The 16,818-nt window shown below is 36.7% G+C and overlaps 1 pseudogene; it reads left to right on the top strand.

The window, feature by feature from the left end:
* Nucleotides 1–11,799: 11,799 nt before the first annotated feature.
* LOC122736515 lies at nucleotides 11,800–12,206 on the top strand (annotated as a pseudogene).
* Nucleotides 12,207–16,818: the final 4,612 nt, after the last annotated feature.

The raw sequence follows: 16,818 nt of genomic DNA, 5'->3' as shown, positions 1-16,818 counted from the left end.
AATTTTGCTGTATATTCTTGGTTGTAATCGCAGTTCCTTTGCCCTCTGGAATATTATATTCCATGTCCTATGATCTTTTAATGTTGAAACCTGACAGGTCCTGTGTAATTCTGATCATTGCACCTTGATATTTAAATGGTTTCTTTGTGGATGCTTGGAGTATGTTCTCCTTTACTTGATAATTCTGGAATTTGGCTACAATATTCTTTGGAGTTTTCCTTTTTTTTGGGGGGGGGTCTCTTTCAGGAGGTGATCAGTGATTCTGTCAATGACTAATTTTTCCTCTGGTTCTAAGACATTGGGGTAGTTCTTTTTGATAATGTCATGAAATTGGGAATCAATGAAAACATTACAAAAAAGAAGATAGCAGAGAGAAGCCAGCAAGTTGCCTGTGCTCTCCTTGGTTCCCTCAAAAAGAACATTAAATCAAGCCTGTGAATGGATTCTGAAACTACAAAACCTACAAAAAGACAGAGACACACAATGTTCCAACCTGAGATATTTAGAAGACTTCAGGAAAGGTCAGTCCTCACTCAGGCAAAAGGGGAGTGCAGCACACCTCAGCACAGCACAGCATGGAGGGGGGTCGGGGCAGTCAGCAAGAAGCTTTAGGCCCACAGCTAAGCAACTGAGGCACCTGGATCCTGGTTCAACAAGCTGATAGTGCAGCAGGCCAGTGGTGAAACCCACCAGCATCAGCCTGAGAGGGCAAGCTGCCAGTTAGAGGGCCACCCCAGGAAAAGTGTACCAGGCCTGGCTATCCCAGCATGCTGGGAGCAAGCACAGGGCGGTAAGAAATCCATAGGCCATAGAGGCCTCAGAGTAGATAAGCCAGTGACACAGCCCTATCTCCAACAAAAGAAGCTTGAAACAGTGACCCTGGTGCCCCAGGAACAGACCTCAACTTAAAAAAAAAATAAGCTGCAATATGAATAAGAAACAAAAAAGAGCTCTTACCATTGAGAGCTTCTGTGTTGACACAGAAGAGCTAAACATAAACTCAGATGAGGACAATACTCTCAAATTGCCAAGATGTGAAGCCTCAAGAGGGAAGATGAATTGGTCTCAAGACCAAAAGGCCTTCTTGGAAGAGCTCAAAAAGGATTTAAAAATCAATTGAGGGAGGTAGAAGAAAATAGGGAGAGAAATGACAGCAACACAAGAAAATTATGGTTTTTTGGGGGGTTTTTTGTTTGTTTTTTGGTGAGGCAATTGAGTTGTGACTTGTCCAAAGTCACACAGCTAGTAAGTGTTAAGTGTCTGAGATCAGATTCAAATTCAGGTCCTCCTGAATCCAGGGCCAGTCCTCTTTCCACTGTGCCACCTAGCTGCCCTACACAGGAAAATTACGAAAAATGTATCAGCAGCTTGGAAAAGGAAGAAGAAAGATTGGCCAAAGAAATAATTCCTTAAAAAAATGCATTTGGGGGCAGCTAGGTGGAGCAGTGAATAAAGCACTGGCCCTGGATTCAGGAATACCTGAGTTCAAATCTGGCCTCAGACACTTGATACTTTCTAGCTGTGTGATCCTGGGCAAATCACTTACCACTCATTGTCCCACCAAAAAACAAAAAGATGTACAAGGAATTTTTTGGATAGAGCACTGGCCCTGGAGTCAGGAGTACCTGAGTTCAAATCCGGCCTCAGACATTTAACACTTACTAGCTGTGTGACTCTGGGCAAGTCACTTAACCTCAATTGCCTCACTTAAAAAAAATTCATTTGGCCAAATGGAAAAGGAGGTGCATAATATCACTCAAGAAAACAATACCTTAAAAATTCAAACTGGACAGTTAGAAGCTAATGACTCCATGAATCAGTCAAACAGAATCAAAAGAATGAAAAAATAGAAGAAAATGTGAAATTCCTCATTGGAAAGACAACTGATCTGGAAACAGATCCAGGAGAGACAATTTGATAATTACTTGGACTGCCTTAAAGCCATGATAAGAAAAAGAGGTCCAGACACCGTATTCCAGGAAGTTATCAAGAGAACGGCCCTGATATTATAGAATCAGAGGATAAAATGATCATTGAAAGAATCCACCAATCACTTCCTGAAAGAGACCCTAAAAGGTAAACTCCAAGGAATATTGTAGTCAAATTACAGAATTATCAGGTGAAGGAGAAATACTACAAGGCATCCAGAAAGAAGCAGTTTAAATATCATAGAACCAGAGACAGGATTGCACGGGACCTGCAGCTTCAATATTAAAAGGATCGCAAGGCTTGGAATATGATATTCTGGAAGGCAAAGAAGCTTGGATTGTAGCCAAGAATCTATTCTTCAGCATAACTGAGCATTCTCTTTCAAGGGAAAAGATGGACATTCATGAAATAGGGGACTTTCAAAGGTTTCCTGATGAAAAGACCAGAACTGAAAAGAAAATTGATCTTTACATACAAGACTCAAGAGAAGTTTAAAAAAGTAAACAGGAATAAAAAATTATTCAATAAGGTTAAACTGTTTACATCCCTACATGGGAAAATAATACTTACTAACTCTTGAGAACTGTATATTATTTGGGATTATACACAGAAGGTATAAATATAAATTGTCTTTGATGTATAAAGAAAATCAAGGTGTTAAAAAGGAGTTTATGGGAGAAGAGGAAAGGGGAGGTGGAATGGGTTATCATGAATAATCAATAACTTTATCCAAGAGAATGACAATAATGAGACAGCATACTTAAAATCTATGGTATGCAGTCAAAGCAATGCTTAGGGGAAATTTTATATCTCTAAATGCTTACATCAATAAAAAAGAGAAAGTGGAGATCAATGAATTGGGCATGCAACTAAAAAAGCTAGAAAAAGAACACAATTAAAAAGCCCCAATTAAATGCTAAATTAGAAATCCTGAAAATAAAAGGAGAAATTAATAAAATTGAAAGCAAGAAAACTATAGAATTAATCAATAGAACTAAGAGCTGGTTTTATGAAAAAACCAATAAAATGGATAAGCCACTGGATAATTTGATTTAAAAAAAAAAGAAGAAAACCAAATTACCAAATAAAAAAATGAAAGGGGTAATTTTACCACCAGTGAAGTGGAAACTAAACCCAATAATTAGGAACTATTTTGCCCAACTGTATGCCACTAAATTTGAAAATCTAAATGAATGATAATTATGTCCAAAATACAAACTTCCCAGGTTAACTGAAGAAGAAAATAAAATCCTTAAATAAGCCCATATTAGAAAAAGAAATTGAACAAGCCATTAATGAAACTCCTTATAAAAAATCTACAGGGGTGAGGGTAGGTGTGCAGTAGAAAGAGCACCGGCCCTGGATTCAGGAGGGCCTGAGAGTCAAATTCGGAGCTCAGAACACTTAACACTTACTAGCTGTGTGTTGCTGGCAAGTCACTTAACCCCAATCGCCTCACCAAAAAAACAAAAACAAAAACAAAACAAAAACCCAACAACAACAACTATGGGGCCAGATGGGTTTATAAGTGAATTCTACCAAACATTTAAAAAACAATTAATTACAATACCATGCAAATTATTTGAAAAATAGGTGAAGGAGTTCAACCAAATTCTTTTATGGACACAAATATGGTGTTGATACCATGACCAGGAAGAGCCAAAACAGAGAAAGAAAATTATAGACCAATTCCTAATGAATATTGATGCAAAAAATCTTAAATAAAGATATTAGCAAGAGATTACAACAAATGATCACCAGGATAATACACTATGATGAGGTGGGATTTATACCAGGAATGTAGTTCTGGTTCAACATTAGGAAAACTATCAACATAATCAACCACATCAATAAGAAAACAAACCAAAATCATATGATTATCTCAATAGATGCAGAGAAAGCATTTGACAAAATACATCACCCATTCCTAATAAAAAACACTGGAGACCTTAGGAATAGGTGGAGCTTTCCTTAAAATAATAACCAGTTAGGGTGCAACTAGGTTGTGCAGTAGGATAGAGCAAGGGCCCTGGAGTCAGGAGTACCTGAGTTCAAATCCGGCCTCAGACACTTAACAGACACTTACTAGCTGTGTGACCCTGGGCAAGTCACGTAACCCAATTGCCTCACAAAAAAAAAAATAATAACCAGTATCTACCTAAAACGATCAGCAAGCATTATATATAACAGGGATAACTTAGATGTCTTCCCAATAAGATCAGGGGTGAAACAGGGATGCCCATTATCACCTCTATTACTAATAATTGTACTAGAAATGTTAGCTTAAGCAATAAGAAAAGAAAAAGGAACTAAAGAAATTAGAATAGGCAAGGAGCTAATAAAACTTTCACTCTTTGCAGATGATATGATTGTATACTTAGAGAATCCTAGAGAATCAATTAAAAAATTACATGAAAAAATTAACAACTTTAGCAAAGTTGCAGGAATATAAAATCATCAGCATTTCTATTCATGACACAACAAGTCCAGCAGCAAGAGATAGAAAGAGAATTCCATTTAAGGGAAACAGTAGAGACAATATAAAATACTTGGGAGTCTACTTGCCAAGACAAAACTCAGGACCTCTATGGAACACAATCACAACAACACTTTTCACACAAATCAAATCGGATCTATATAATTGGAAAAATATCAATTGCTCATGGATTGGACAAGCTAATATAATAAAAATGACAATTCTATCTAAATTAATTTACTTATTCAGTGCATACCAATCAGACTACCTAAAATTATTTTATAGAGTTAGAAAAAATAATAACAAAATTCATCTGGAAAACAAAAGGTCAAGACTATCAAGGGAACTAATGAAAAACAATGCATAGGAAAAGGTGGGCTAGCTGTACCAAATCTGAAGCTTTACTATAAAGCAGCAGTCAACAAACTATTTGGTACTGGCCTAAGAAATAGAGTGGAGGATCAATGAAATAGGTTAGGCACAGGTAATTAGAGTAGTAAATGACTTTAGTATGTACTGATTGATAAACCCAAAGACTCCAGCTTCTGGGATAGGAACTCAGTATTGACAAAAACTGCTGGAAAACTGGAAGATAGTATGGCAGAAACTAGGCATAGACCAACATTTTATACCTTATACTAAAATAAGGTCAAAATGGGTACATGATTTAGACATAAAAGGTGATACAATAGGTAAATTAGGAGAGGAAGGGATAGTTACCTCTCAGATATTTGGGAAAGGAGAAAAGTTTATGGCCAAACAGAGAGATAGAGAATATTATGACATGCAAAATGGATGATTTTGATTACATTAAATTAAAAAGGTTTTGTACAAACAGAAGCAATACATCCAAAATTAGAAGGGAGGACAGAAAGCTGCGAAACAATTTTTATAGCCAGTATTTCTGATAAAGGCCTCATTTCTAAAATATATAGAGAACGAAATCAAATTTATAAGAATCCAAGTCAGTCCCAATTGAGAAATGGTCAAAGGATATGAACAGGTAGTTTTCTGATGAAGTAATGAAAGCTATCTATTGCCATATGAAAAAATGCTCTAAATCACTATTGATTAGAAAAATGCAAAATTAAAAACAAGTCTGAGGTACCACCTGACACCTATCAGATTGACTAATATGACAAGAAAGGACAATAATAAATGTTGGAGAAGTTGTTGAAAATTTGGAAAACTAATGTATTGTGGTGGAGCTGTGAACTGATCCAACCATTCTGGAGAGCAGTTTGGAACTATGCCCAAAGGGGTATAAAGCTGTGCATGCCCTTTGATCCAGCAATACCAGTATTAGGTCTTTTCCCAAAGAGGTCAAGAAGAGGGAAAAAGGACCCACATGTACAAAAAATATTTATAGCTGCTCTTTTTGTGGTGGCAAGGAATGGAAATTGAGGCGTTGCCATCAATTGGGAATGTCTGAACAAGTTGTGGTATATGAATGTATGGAATGCTATTGTGCTGTAAGAAATGATGAGGCAGGCAGATGGACTTGCATGAACTAATGATAAGTGAGATGAGTAGAACCAGGAGAAAATTGTACACAGTATCAACAACATTATTGTGTTGATCAACTGTGATAGATTTGATTCTTCTCAGCAATACAATGGTCCAAGATAATTCCAAGAGGACTCATGATGGAAAATGGTCTCCAAATCCAGAAAAAAAAAGAATTGTAGAATCTGGATGCAGATCAAAACATACTATTTCTATTGGGTTTTTTTTGTTTGTTTTTCTTTTTGAGGTTTTTCCTTTTTGTTCTGATTCTTCTCTCATACGTGGACTAATGGAGAAATATATTTAATATGATTTTACATATATAACCTATATCATGTTACTTGCTCTCTTGGGTAGGGGGAGAGAGGTGAGGGAGGGAGAACAAATTTTGAAACTTGAAATCTTATAAAAACCAATTTTGAAAACTATCTCTAAATGTAACTGGAAAACAATAAAATATTTATGTGGAAAAATTACAAAAGAAGGTTGTCTAGCAGTACCAGATCTCAAACTGTATTATAAAACAGTGATTATCAAAACAATCTGATACTGGCTAAGAAAGAGAGATTGATCAGTGGAATAGAATACATACAAATTACACTATAGTAAATGACTATAGTAATCTAGTATATAATAAATCCTAAGATCCAAGTTTTTTAAACAAAAGCTCAGTATTTGACAAAAGCTGCTGGGAGGCCTGGAAAACAGTATGGCAGAAACTAGATATAGACCAACATCTCACACCGTATACTAAAATAAAGTAAAAATGGGTACATGATTTACGCATAAAGGTTGATACCATAAGCAAATTAAGAGAGTATGGAATCATTTATCTAGTAGAGTAAAACAAAATGTATAATGGATCATTTTGATTATATGAAAAATCAAAAGTTTTACCAAGGTTTCAAGGGAAGCAGAGAACGTGGAAAATTTTTTTGATACAAATATCTCTGATAAAGGTCTCATTTCTCAAATATATACAGAACTGAATCAAATTTATAAAAATACAAGTCATTCCCCAATTGATAAATGGTCAAAGGATATGAACAGGCAGTTTTTAGACAAAGAAATCAAAGCTATTTATAATCATATAAAAATGCTCTAGATCACTATTGATCAGAGAAATGCAAATACCTATTCTATTCCACTGATCTGAGGTATCACTTCATACCTATCAGGGTAGCAAATATAACAAAAACAGAAAATATTGGATGTTGGATGGGATATGGGAAAACTGGGATGCTAATCCACTGTTGGTGGAGTTGCGAAAAGATCGAATCATTCTGGACAGCAATTTGCAACTATGCCCAATGGGTTATAGAACTGTGCATATACCACTGCTAGGTTTATATCCCAAAGACATCCCTGAAATGAGAAAAAGACCTATTTGTAAAAAAAATATTTCTAGCAGCTCTTTTTGTGGGGGCAAAGAATTAGAAATCAAAATGATGCCCATCAATTGGGGAATGGCTAAACAAGCTGTGGTATATGATAGTGATGGAATATTATCATTCTATAAGAAAGGACAAGCAGGATGATTTCAGAAAGGCCTGGAAAGACTTCTATGAACTAATGTATAGTGCAGTGCGCAGAACCAAGAGAACATTGTTCACAGAGACAGAAATATTGTTTGATGAAGGATTGTGAAAGACTTAACAATTCTCAGCAATACAATCCCCAAGACAATCCTAAAGGACTAATGATGAAGCATACTCTCCACCTCCAAAGAAAGAACTGATATTGATGGAACACAGACTGAAGCATGATATTTTTCACTTTCTTTCCTCTTTTTTCTTTTATTCGTTTGTTTTTATACAAACTGACTAATATGGTAATGTTTTATATAATTGTACATGCTTACCATCTTAGGGAAGGTGGAAGAGAGGGAGGGAATGAGGGATAAAAATTGGAATCCAAAACTATAAATAAAAATTTTTATTCATCTTAAAAATGAATAAAACAAGGATATTCATTATCAACCAAAAATTTTTTTAAAATGTCATGAAATATGCTGTGCAGGCTCTTTTTTTGATCATGGTCCTCAGGTAGTCCAATTATTGTTAGGTTATCCCTCCTGGATCTATTTTCCAGGTCTGTTGTTTTTTCCTGAAGAGTTTTTTTATGTTTTCTTCTGTGTTTATATTCTTTTGATTCTGTTGTCTCATTGAGTCATTAGCTTCCATCTACCCAATTCTGATTCTTTTTTTTTTAATGTATAAGGTATTTTATTTTTTTCCGTTACATGTAAAGATAGTTCTCAACTTTTGTTTATAGAAGCTTTACAATTTCAGATTTTTCTCCCTCCCTCCCCTCCCTCCCCCCTCCCCTAGACAGCAGGTAATCTGATATAGGTTATGTCTATATATCTCTATACATATAGATATAGATATATATATATATACACACATATATATATACACATAATAACATTAATCCTATTTCTGCATTAATCCTGTTACAAGAGAAAAAATCAGAGCAGTGATGCAAAACCTCAAAATAGAAAAAAAAAACACCAGTACCCAAAACAAAAGAAATAATATGGTTCAATCAGCATCTATACTCCACAGTTCTTTCTTTCTTTTTTTTTCTTGGATTTGGAGATCCTCTTCTATCATGAGTTCCCTGGAACTCTTCTGTACCATTGCATTGGTGAGAAGAATATAGTCCATCACAGTAGGTCAACACTCAATGTTGATGATACTGTGTACAATGTTCTTCTGGTTCTGCTCATCTCACTCATCATCAGCTCACGTAAGACCCTCCAGGTTTCTCTGAATTCTTCCTGCTCATCATTTCTTACAGCACAATAGTGTTCCATTGTATTCATATACCACAACTTGTCCAGCCATTCCCCAATTGATGGGCACCCCCTCAACTTCCAATTCCTTGCTACCACGTAAAGAGCAGCTATAAATATTTTTGTACATGTGGGTCCCTTTCCCCCCAATTCTGATTCTTAAGGAATTATTTTCTCCAGTCAGCTTTTGCACCTCTTTTTCTATTTGCCCAATTGCATTTTTTAATGACTTGTTTTCCTCAGTCAATTTTTGTCCTTTTTCTAAGCTATTGACTCTTGGATAATTCTTATTATTTCTCTTCCCAATTTTTCTTCTACCTCTCTAATTTGGTTTATATAATCCTATTTGAGTCATTCCAAGAGGGTTTTTGGTCTTGAGACCAATTCCTTTAAGGCTTCACATGTAGGCATTTTGACATTGTTGTCCTCCTCTGGGTTTATGCTTTGATCCTCCCTGTCACCATAGTAATTTTCTATGGTGAGGGTTATTTTCTGTTTTTTATTCATGTTAAAGCCTCTCTTGTACCTTTTAAAGTTGAGTTCTATTCATGGGGTACAGTGTGCACTGTTCCAAACTTCTTTTGGTGGGGTCCAGGGGTCCAGGGGCCCAGGGCCCATTCACTGGCTTTCTGCTCTGAGACTTGTAGCTTGCTCACTGCACTGGAGTAGCCTAGTGTATTGGGGCCTATTGGGTAGCAGATTACCCAGCTTGTAGATTGTCTTCTGCATTTGGGCTGGGGGCCTCACATCTGGCTTCCTGTGACACTAGCTTGCTGAGCTAGAATCTTGGGTCCTTAGCTGCTGATCTGTGCTGTGACTAAGAGTTTTTTGCTGGTTTGCCCAGACATCCTCTGCACTGAGCTGTGCTCATCATCACTCAGATGAAAGAGACCTTTCCTAAAGATCTTCTATTTTATATTGTTGGAAGATTGTTTTACTCCATCTTTTTGCAGGTTTTGCAGTTCCAGAATCTGTTGAGAAGTTTAATTTAAGATTGTTTCTGAGGGAAATTTGGAAGAGCTCAGGGAAGTTCCTGGTCTCACTCTGCCATCTTGGCTCTGCCTCTGAAACTCTCTGACAGGCAATTTTCACTAATAATTAGAGAAATGAAAATTGAAACAACCCCAAGTTTCTATTTTCTGTCCATTATATGGGCAAAGATAACAAAAAAGGGAAAAAATGTTAGGATGTCCAGGGTAAGATGAAGGAAAGCACATTGTAATGAAATTGTGAGTTGGTCTAGTTATTCTGGACAAGAATTTGAGACAATACCACCAAAGTAACTATATTGTGCATACACTTTTACCTAGTTATACAACCACTGGGCCTAGGCTCCAAGGAGGTCAGATAAAAATGAAAAAATACCATAAATGTTATATTAAAAAGGTACATGTATATTTATATCAGGTCTCTATGCTACAGAAAATAACTGGAAGCTGTGTGCATATCAATTAGGGAAAGGCTGGACGAATTAAAGTATATGACTGTAATATAATACTATTTTGTCATGTATAATTATGAAATGAGGGGGCAGCTAGGTGGCACAGTGGATGAAGCACTGGCCCTGGATTCAGGAGGACCTGAGTTCAAATCCGGCCTCAGACACTTGACACTTACTAGCTGTGTGACCCTGGGCAAGTCACATAACCCTCAATGCCTTGCAAATAATAATAATATAATTCTGAAAAGAATGTTTAGAAACTTGGGGATATCTTTATCAACTGTAGAATAGCAAATTATACAATAGCAGTATGAAGATAAACAAGTAAGAAATCTGTTCAATCCAATGACCAACCAGGATTCCAGAGTACCTATCATGAAGCATGCTACAAACCTACCAACAGAGATGTGATTAGACTCAAAGTGCAGGATAAGACATATATTTTATGGTACAAAACTTTGTCTTCTGTCATTATGCGTATGTGTTACAAAAGTTTCTTTTTTTTTTCTCAATGGAAAGGAGGGGCAAGTGAGAAAGAAAAAGGAAGCTTGGGTTAACAAAAAAAAGCAGAGAAAGAAAAGAGGGTATTTGAAACATATTTTTGAAACAAGAATAAAACAGGATTCAAAGACAAGGAGGACTGGTTTGAAAACAACATACTAAATTTATTATGTTCTTTAAAATAAAAGCAAGTTGTACATAGTAGAAATTCACAGTTTCATGCACAACCCTCTTCTTCCCTGCCTTTCTGTTCTACTGTCTATCTGATAGTGCTTACTTTAGACAATGTTTGTTACATTCAGAATAATAAGAATGGGAAAAAAAACCAAACACACAAAAAACACTATTGTCTCTATACTTCATGGTGCTTCTTTTCAATAAATCTCTATGACATATTTCATAATATTAGTATTAGTCAGAGGCATTTTTGTGGGGAATTCAAAAGGTATATATAACCAAATATAAGGGAAAGAGAGGAATAAGTATTTATTAAGAATATACTATGTACCAGGTGCTGTGCTAAGTGATTTTTACAGATTTTAATCTCATTTTACCCTTACAGCAACCCTGAGAGGTAGGTGCTATTATTATCCCAATTCTAAAGTTAAAGAAACTAAACAGAAGTCATGTGCCATGCAGCTGGTTTAAAGCTGGATTTGAGCTCAGATCTTTCTGACTCTAGGCCCAGAACACTATTATTTCTCTACATTCTCTACCCATATATCATAAAAGATTAGAGTTGGAAAGGACCTTAGAGATTATCTAATCCAATATTCAATTATATTGTTCAAGGCATATGAGTATGTTGGGTGAGAAGCTGGGCTCACTATGGCAGAGTAAGGATACTTATGCAGCCTCATATAATTACAAGTGTTAATTCCATACAACCTGGACACATCTAGTGAAACAAATCCTTTGAGACAACCACTTCATTTTATAGATGATTTAGTTGTGCCCCAGAGAAGTGAAGTTATTTTCCTAGTGTTTGTAGAACTTTATGTAGAAGATACAGAGGTCACTGCCTTTTGTGGAAAACATAGGACTGAGATTCAGGATTCCTAATTCCTTTCACTATATTAACATGACCCCCCCCGACCCCCCAAAATTATCTTGCCTTTTGGCTGTAGGAGTGTCCCACTTCCAGTTGAAATGGACAAGTTCATGAAACCCAGGAAGGTGGTGCTGGGCCTGTCTGGGCAGTACTCCAGGCACAAGATTGTCATCATCAAGAAAATTGATGATGAGACATCCAACAGGCCCTACAGCCATGCCTTGGTGGCAGGCATTGACCACTACCCTTGAAAGGTTACTGCAGCAATGGGAAAAAAGATTTCCAAGAGATAGAAAATTAATCCTTCATGAAAGTTTATAACTACAACCACCTCATGCCCACCAGATACTTTGTGGATATCCCACTGGACAAAACAGTTGTCAACAAGGATGTGTTCTGTCACCCTGCCCTAAAATGTAAGGTGAGAAGGGAGGTCAAGGTCAAGTTTGATGAGAGGTACAAGATGGGCAAAAACAAGTGGTTCTTCCAGAAGCTACAGTTTTAGAACTACTCTGTTGATCAGTAAATAAAATGTTTATTAAAAATGAAAAATATTATCTTGCAATTGTTCTTTAAAAAAAACCTGATATATATAAAACTGAGTTTACAAAACTGAAAAAACTAGGAGTTAAATAGTTTCTTCCTATTTATATAATCTTATCTGTGACTATCATTGTTTCATCTACGCCTTTATTTTTCCAGTTATTAATGTATTTCAACTAACTAAAAGTTAATAGTCATTATTAAAATCCTTAAACAAGACTACTTCATTGCTAGTATCAAAGAATATCATTGCTAGTATCAAAGCTTTCTTCTTTCAATATGATCAGGAACTATTATGGGACTAGAAGAGAGAACAGAGAGAAATGAATACATGTAGATACAATATCTAAATAACCAGTCTATTTTCTTTTTTAAAATGATTTTTAAAAAATCCTCTGTAGCTGTATCTAATTAATGTTCTTCACTAATAAGTTGGTGCTAAAAAGTGTAGACTTATGACTTAATTTTTTATATTCATCAGAATGCTGGCAAAAAAATTTCCCAAAATCAATTTACAAATTTCTCTTTAAAGAGAGCAACTGTAATAATGCACATTGTCATAGTACTTAATAAATGTTTATTGAACTTACTGTTTGACAGACATTCTGCTTTGTTGAAGAACAAGTCCTGCCAGAATAATTTAATCTTCTAGGTTACTATGACATGCCTTTTTAGATCAAGTAGATAGATTTTATCTGTCTAAACCTTAATATTAATTTTGACCATCTTACTTTAAGTATTTAAACTGGAAAACCCGGGGCAGCTAGGTGGCACAGTGGATAAAGCACCAGCCCTGGATTCAGGAGTACCTGAGTTCAAAGCTGGCCTCAGACACTTAACACTTACTAGCTGCGTGACCCTGGGCAAGTCACTTAACCCCAATTGCCTCACTAAAAAAAAAATTAAATTAAAAATTAAACTGGAAAACTGGGCAAATATGAACTAGTACATATACTTGCTTACAGTTTTGGTTATCAGTGAATCAATGCCAAACTAAAGAACCAAAATAATTCGTGTTTTGCCAGGATTTATTCTGAACTGGAACAGTTTAGCCTTGAACATTTACTATATGACTTATGTAGTATCCTGAACTTTTAAAGTGAAAATTCTGCCAAGTACCCTAAAATTATGTTTTCCCTCTGACAACTTGTTGAGGGGAATTTTACCTCTAGTTTTTTTTAAATTAAGAATCCCCAAGGCTGGATTGTCTAGTGAAGAAGAGGAATGAGCTTTTGAGTTGGGGTACAAGGTGAAAGAAATTATTATTAATGACCAATGATTTGGGGAGATCCAGAGATTCCCCCCTTTTTAAAGTCCTCATTTCAAAAGTCCAGTCTCTGAAGGACATTGCTGATCATAAGATTGGATTAACTTCTGTCAAAAAAAAAAAAAGAAAAGAAAAGAAAGAAACTGTCCTCTATAGAAAACAGAGACAGAGTGAAGCACAGGTATCTAGGTAACTACCCATTTTATTTTTGCTCAGCAAAGATAGACATACATGCATGGGAATCTCAAGAGAGACCCCAATATTAACTTGGGGAAGAGGATGTTTAAACAGCAGGGTCCTAGTTTTAGGGAATACAGTTAAGATTTATGGTCTTTTTTTCTGACAAGAGAGAGGTTTGTAAAATCAGGAATCTGCCACAGGTGCTGATAAACACTTGGGTTCCTCATTCTGTTTGAAATCTGACAGTTCAAGCCTTGAGTATGAACAGTAAGACAGGGTAGGGGGAGAATCTCTGTAGATAAGTCAATATGAGCTGAGCTGCTTCAGAAGGTCAACTCCTGGCCACTGAAATGGATTGTTGGTATGTCAGCTAAATCCTCTGGTTACCTGGATAACTGGGGGGCTCATGCAAATTAGGGTATCCCTATTTTCTACACTTCTTAATAATCTTGTTCAGACACCACCCATATAGAGAAGCCATTGTGCTCTACTCAGCTTTGAGGGGGGATAAATTCTTTAAATAGAATGCCCAAGGCAGAGGTGTCAAAGATAGGAATATCTTTGACATGTTATCACTCTCAGCCCCTCATTGTAATATTCATCCTCTCATTGTTAACCAATCAGAGTTGATTGCCAAGGACCCATTTTTGCCAAGAGCCCACCATGAATGTCTTTGGCATTTGAAAATGTCACTGCTAGGTGGCACAGTGGTTAAAGCACCGGCCCTAGATTCAGGAGGACCTCAGTTCAAATCCAGCCTCAGACACTTGACACTTACTACTGGTATGACCCTGGGCAAGTCACTTAACCCTCATTGCCCCATAAAAAAATAAGAAAAAAAGAAAATGTCACTTACCTTTTATTTAAAATTCTGGCATTATGAATAAAATGACTAATTACCCAGACACAGTGTCTCTCAAAGTTTTTAAACATCACAAAGGGTTGATCTTAGAGGAATTGGGGACTGATGATGTAACCATTGCTATCATTGAAGGAGTTAGTGAAAGCAACTGGAAAATGTGGGAGAAGCAGTAGAAAGGAATCACTTTCTGTTCTATCCCACCTCTCTTTCCCCTCACCAATGACAGTCCTTCTACTCCTACAGTATTTTCCTTTACTTGGGACTGGCTGAGCAGCAAGATATAATGGATACTTGGGTAGGGTTAAGGCAAAGGTAAAAATAAGGTCTTAGCCATCAATAAGCTGGGGAAGGAGAGGGAAGAAGGGAAGGGAATTCCAATAGGTAGTAGTGGGGAGGGAAAGGGAATTTTTGGGAAGTAAGGAAAGAAAGGAGAGAAAGAGTGAAGGAAGGGATGGGGGTATTGGAGGGAGAGAGAGAAGGAAGGAAGAAAGTCAGCAAGGAAGAGAGGAAGGAAGAAAACAAGGAAGAATGGAAAGGAGAGAGGGAGGGCGGAAGGAACATTTTTTGTTTACTGTATGCCAAACACAGTGCTAAATACTGTTGATACAAATACATAAACAAAGGCAATCAATCCGTCCCCTCAAAACACATATTATGAAAGGACAGATAACAGTAAAGTCAAGGCCAGGAAGGGAGGGAACTTTGATAGGAAAGTTAGAGGGATGGTGAATTGGATTTAAAAAAAATTTTTTTTTTAAGTTAGGCAATTGGGGTTAAGTGACTTGCCCAAGGTCACACAGCTAGTAAGTGTCAAGTGTCTGAGGCCGGATTTGAACTCAGGTACTCCTGACTCCAGGGCCAGTGCTCTATCCACTATGCCACCTAGCTGCCCTGGTGAATTGGATTTTAAGGGGAAAAGATTGATATACCTGATTCAGAAACAATGGCACAATTGAATTGATAATGGTTCATGGTTCCAGAACCACAGGGCTGGAACCATAGTGTCAAAGAGGACATTGGAACTACAGAAGAGAGGTTTGGAGAATTTGGGGGTAGAAGCATTTTCCTGAAACAATGATATATAGAGGAAGTCACCAATTAGGACAGTGGGGCTCAAGAGAAGAAGTTCCTCTAGGCAGGCAAAGCTATGGACATGGTTGCGGAAAAGAAGTCTGGAGAGTGTAGAATATGACAACACATGCTTTTTTAAGGCAAATCAGGGCCCAACTTGTAGTTGACTGAGACAATCTTGCAGGTGGGACAGTGGCTACCTTTTTAACAAACCACCAAGAACTCAAAGGGAGAATGACCTATTATGAAGTGATTGCATAATTGGGAATGAGGAAGTCCTGGTGTTAGGGGTGGGACTATACCTTGTTATTTCAGGTTAAATGTTGGAATGATCATTTTGCAATTAACAGAAGGTTTATTTAGCCATAGATAGCATAGGCAAGATATTCAACAAGGATACTCCAGTACTTAGCTTGGGTAGACATAGTCCTAGTTGTCTCCATGTTGAAACATGTCTGGTCAGCAGGAGAGGGTGTGGTAACTTATATAATATTAGGAAATCTTCCAAGTCTGAAATTTCTTGACTCTATGTGGGAGGGCCTTTGCATGACCTTGGGTAATCAGGAATACATGTGTTAATCTGAGCAGAGGTCATCAGGAAACTACATCAAGGAATGTATGTGACTCCCTGATCCAATCAAATATCAGAGACAGCTTTGTCTCCTTGGGGTGGAGGTGGGGGAGGATTTCAAACCTATACCAAGGAATGTGATAGAGAAACCCTGGTAGATATTGATACTATTACATTTCATCTCATGTTGATAATATCCTATCAAACTTCAAGAGAAGTTCTTAAAGTGTGGTAAGATGACCCCTTCATGGAGTCCTCAAGATCAAAACTATTTTCATAATAATGTTAAGGTTTTAAAATTTCTAATATGGTAAATATCATTTAGCTATAACCTACATAACAATTCTTTTCGAAGAAAAATCTTCAATAAATTTTGTGGGGAATTGAGGATTAAATTAATTGCCCGGGGTCACATAGATAATAAGTGTTAAGTGTCTGAGGCCGAATTTGAACTCAGGTTCTTCTGAATTCAAGGCCAGTGCTTTATCCACTGCACCACCTAGCTGCCCCTCTTCAATAATTTTTAAGAGAACAAATGGTCCTGAGAACAAAAAGTTTGATAACCACTGTCAGAGCCTTCTACCATTTAAATGATTTTAGGCTCTTTATGGGACAATCTTCCT

Source organism: Dromiciops gliroides, chromosome 1 (assembly GCF_019393635.1).
Source record: "Dromiciops gliroides isolate mDroGli1 chromosome 1, mDroGli1.pri, whole genome shotgun sequence".
Classification (NCBI taxonomy): Eukaryota; Metazoa; Chordata; class Mammalia; order Microbiotheria; family Microbiotheriidae; genus Dromiciops; species Dromiciops gliroides.
The sequence above is the reverse complement of the archived record's forward strand: the minus strand, read 5'-3'. Positions and strand labels throughout refer to the sequence as shown.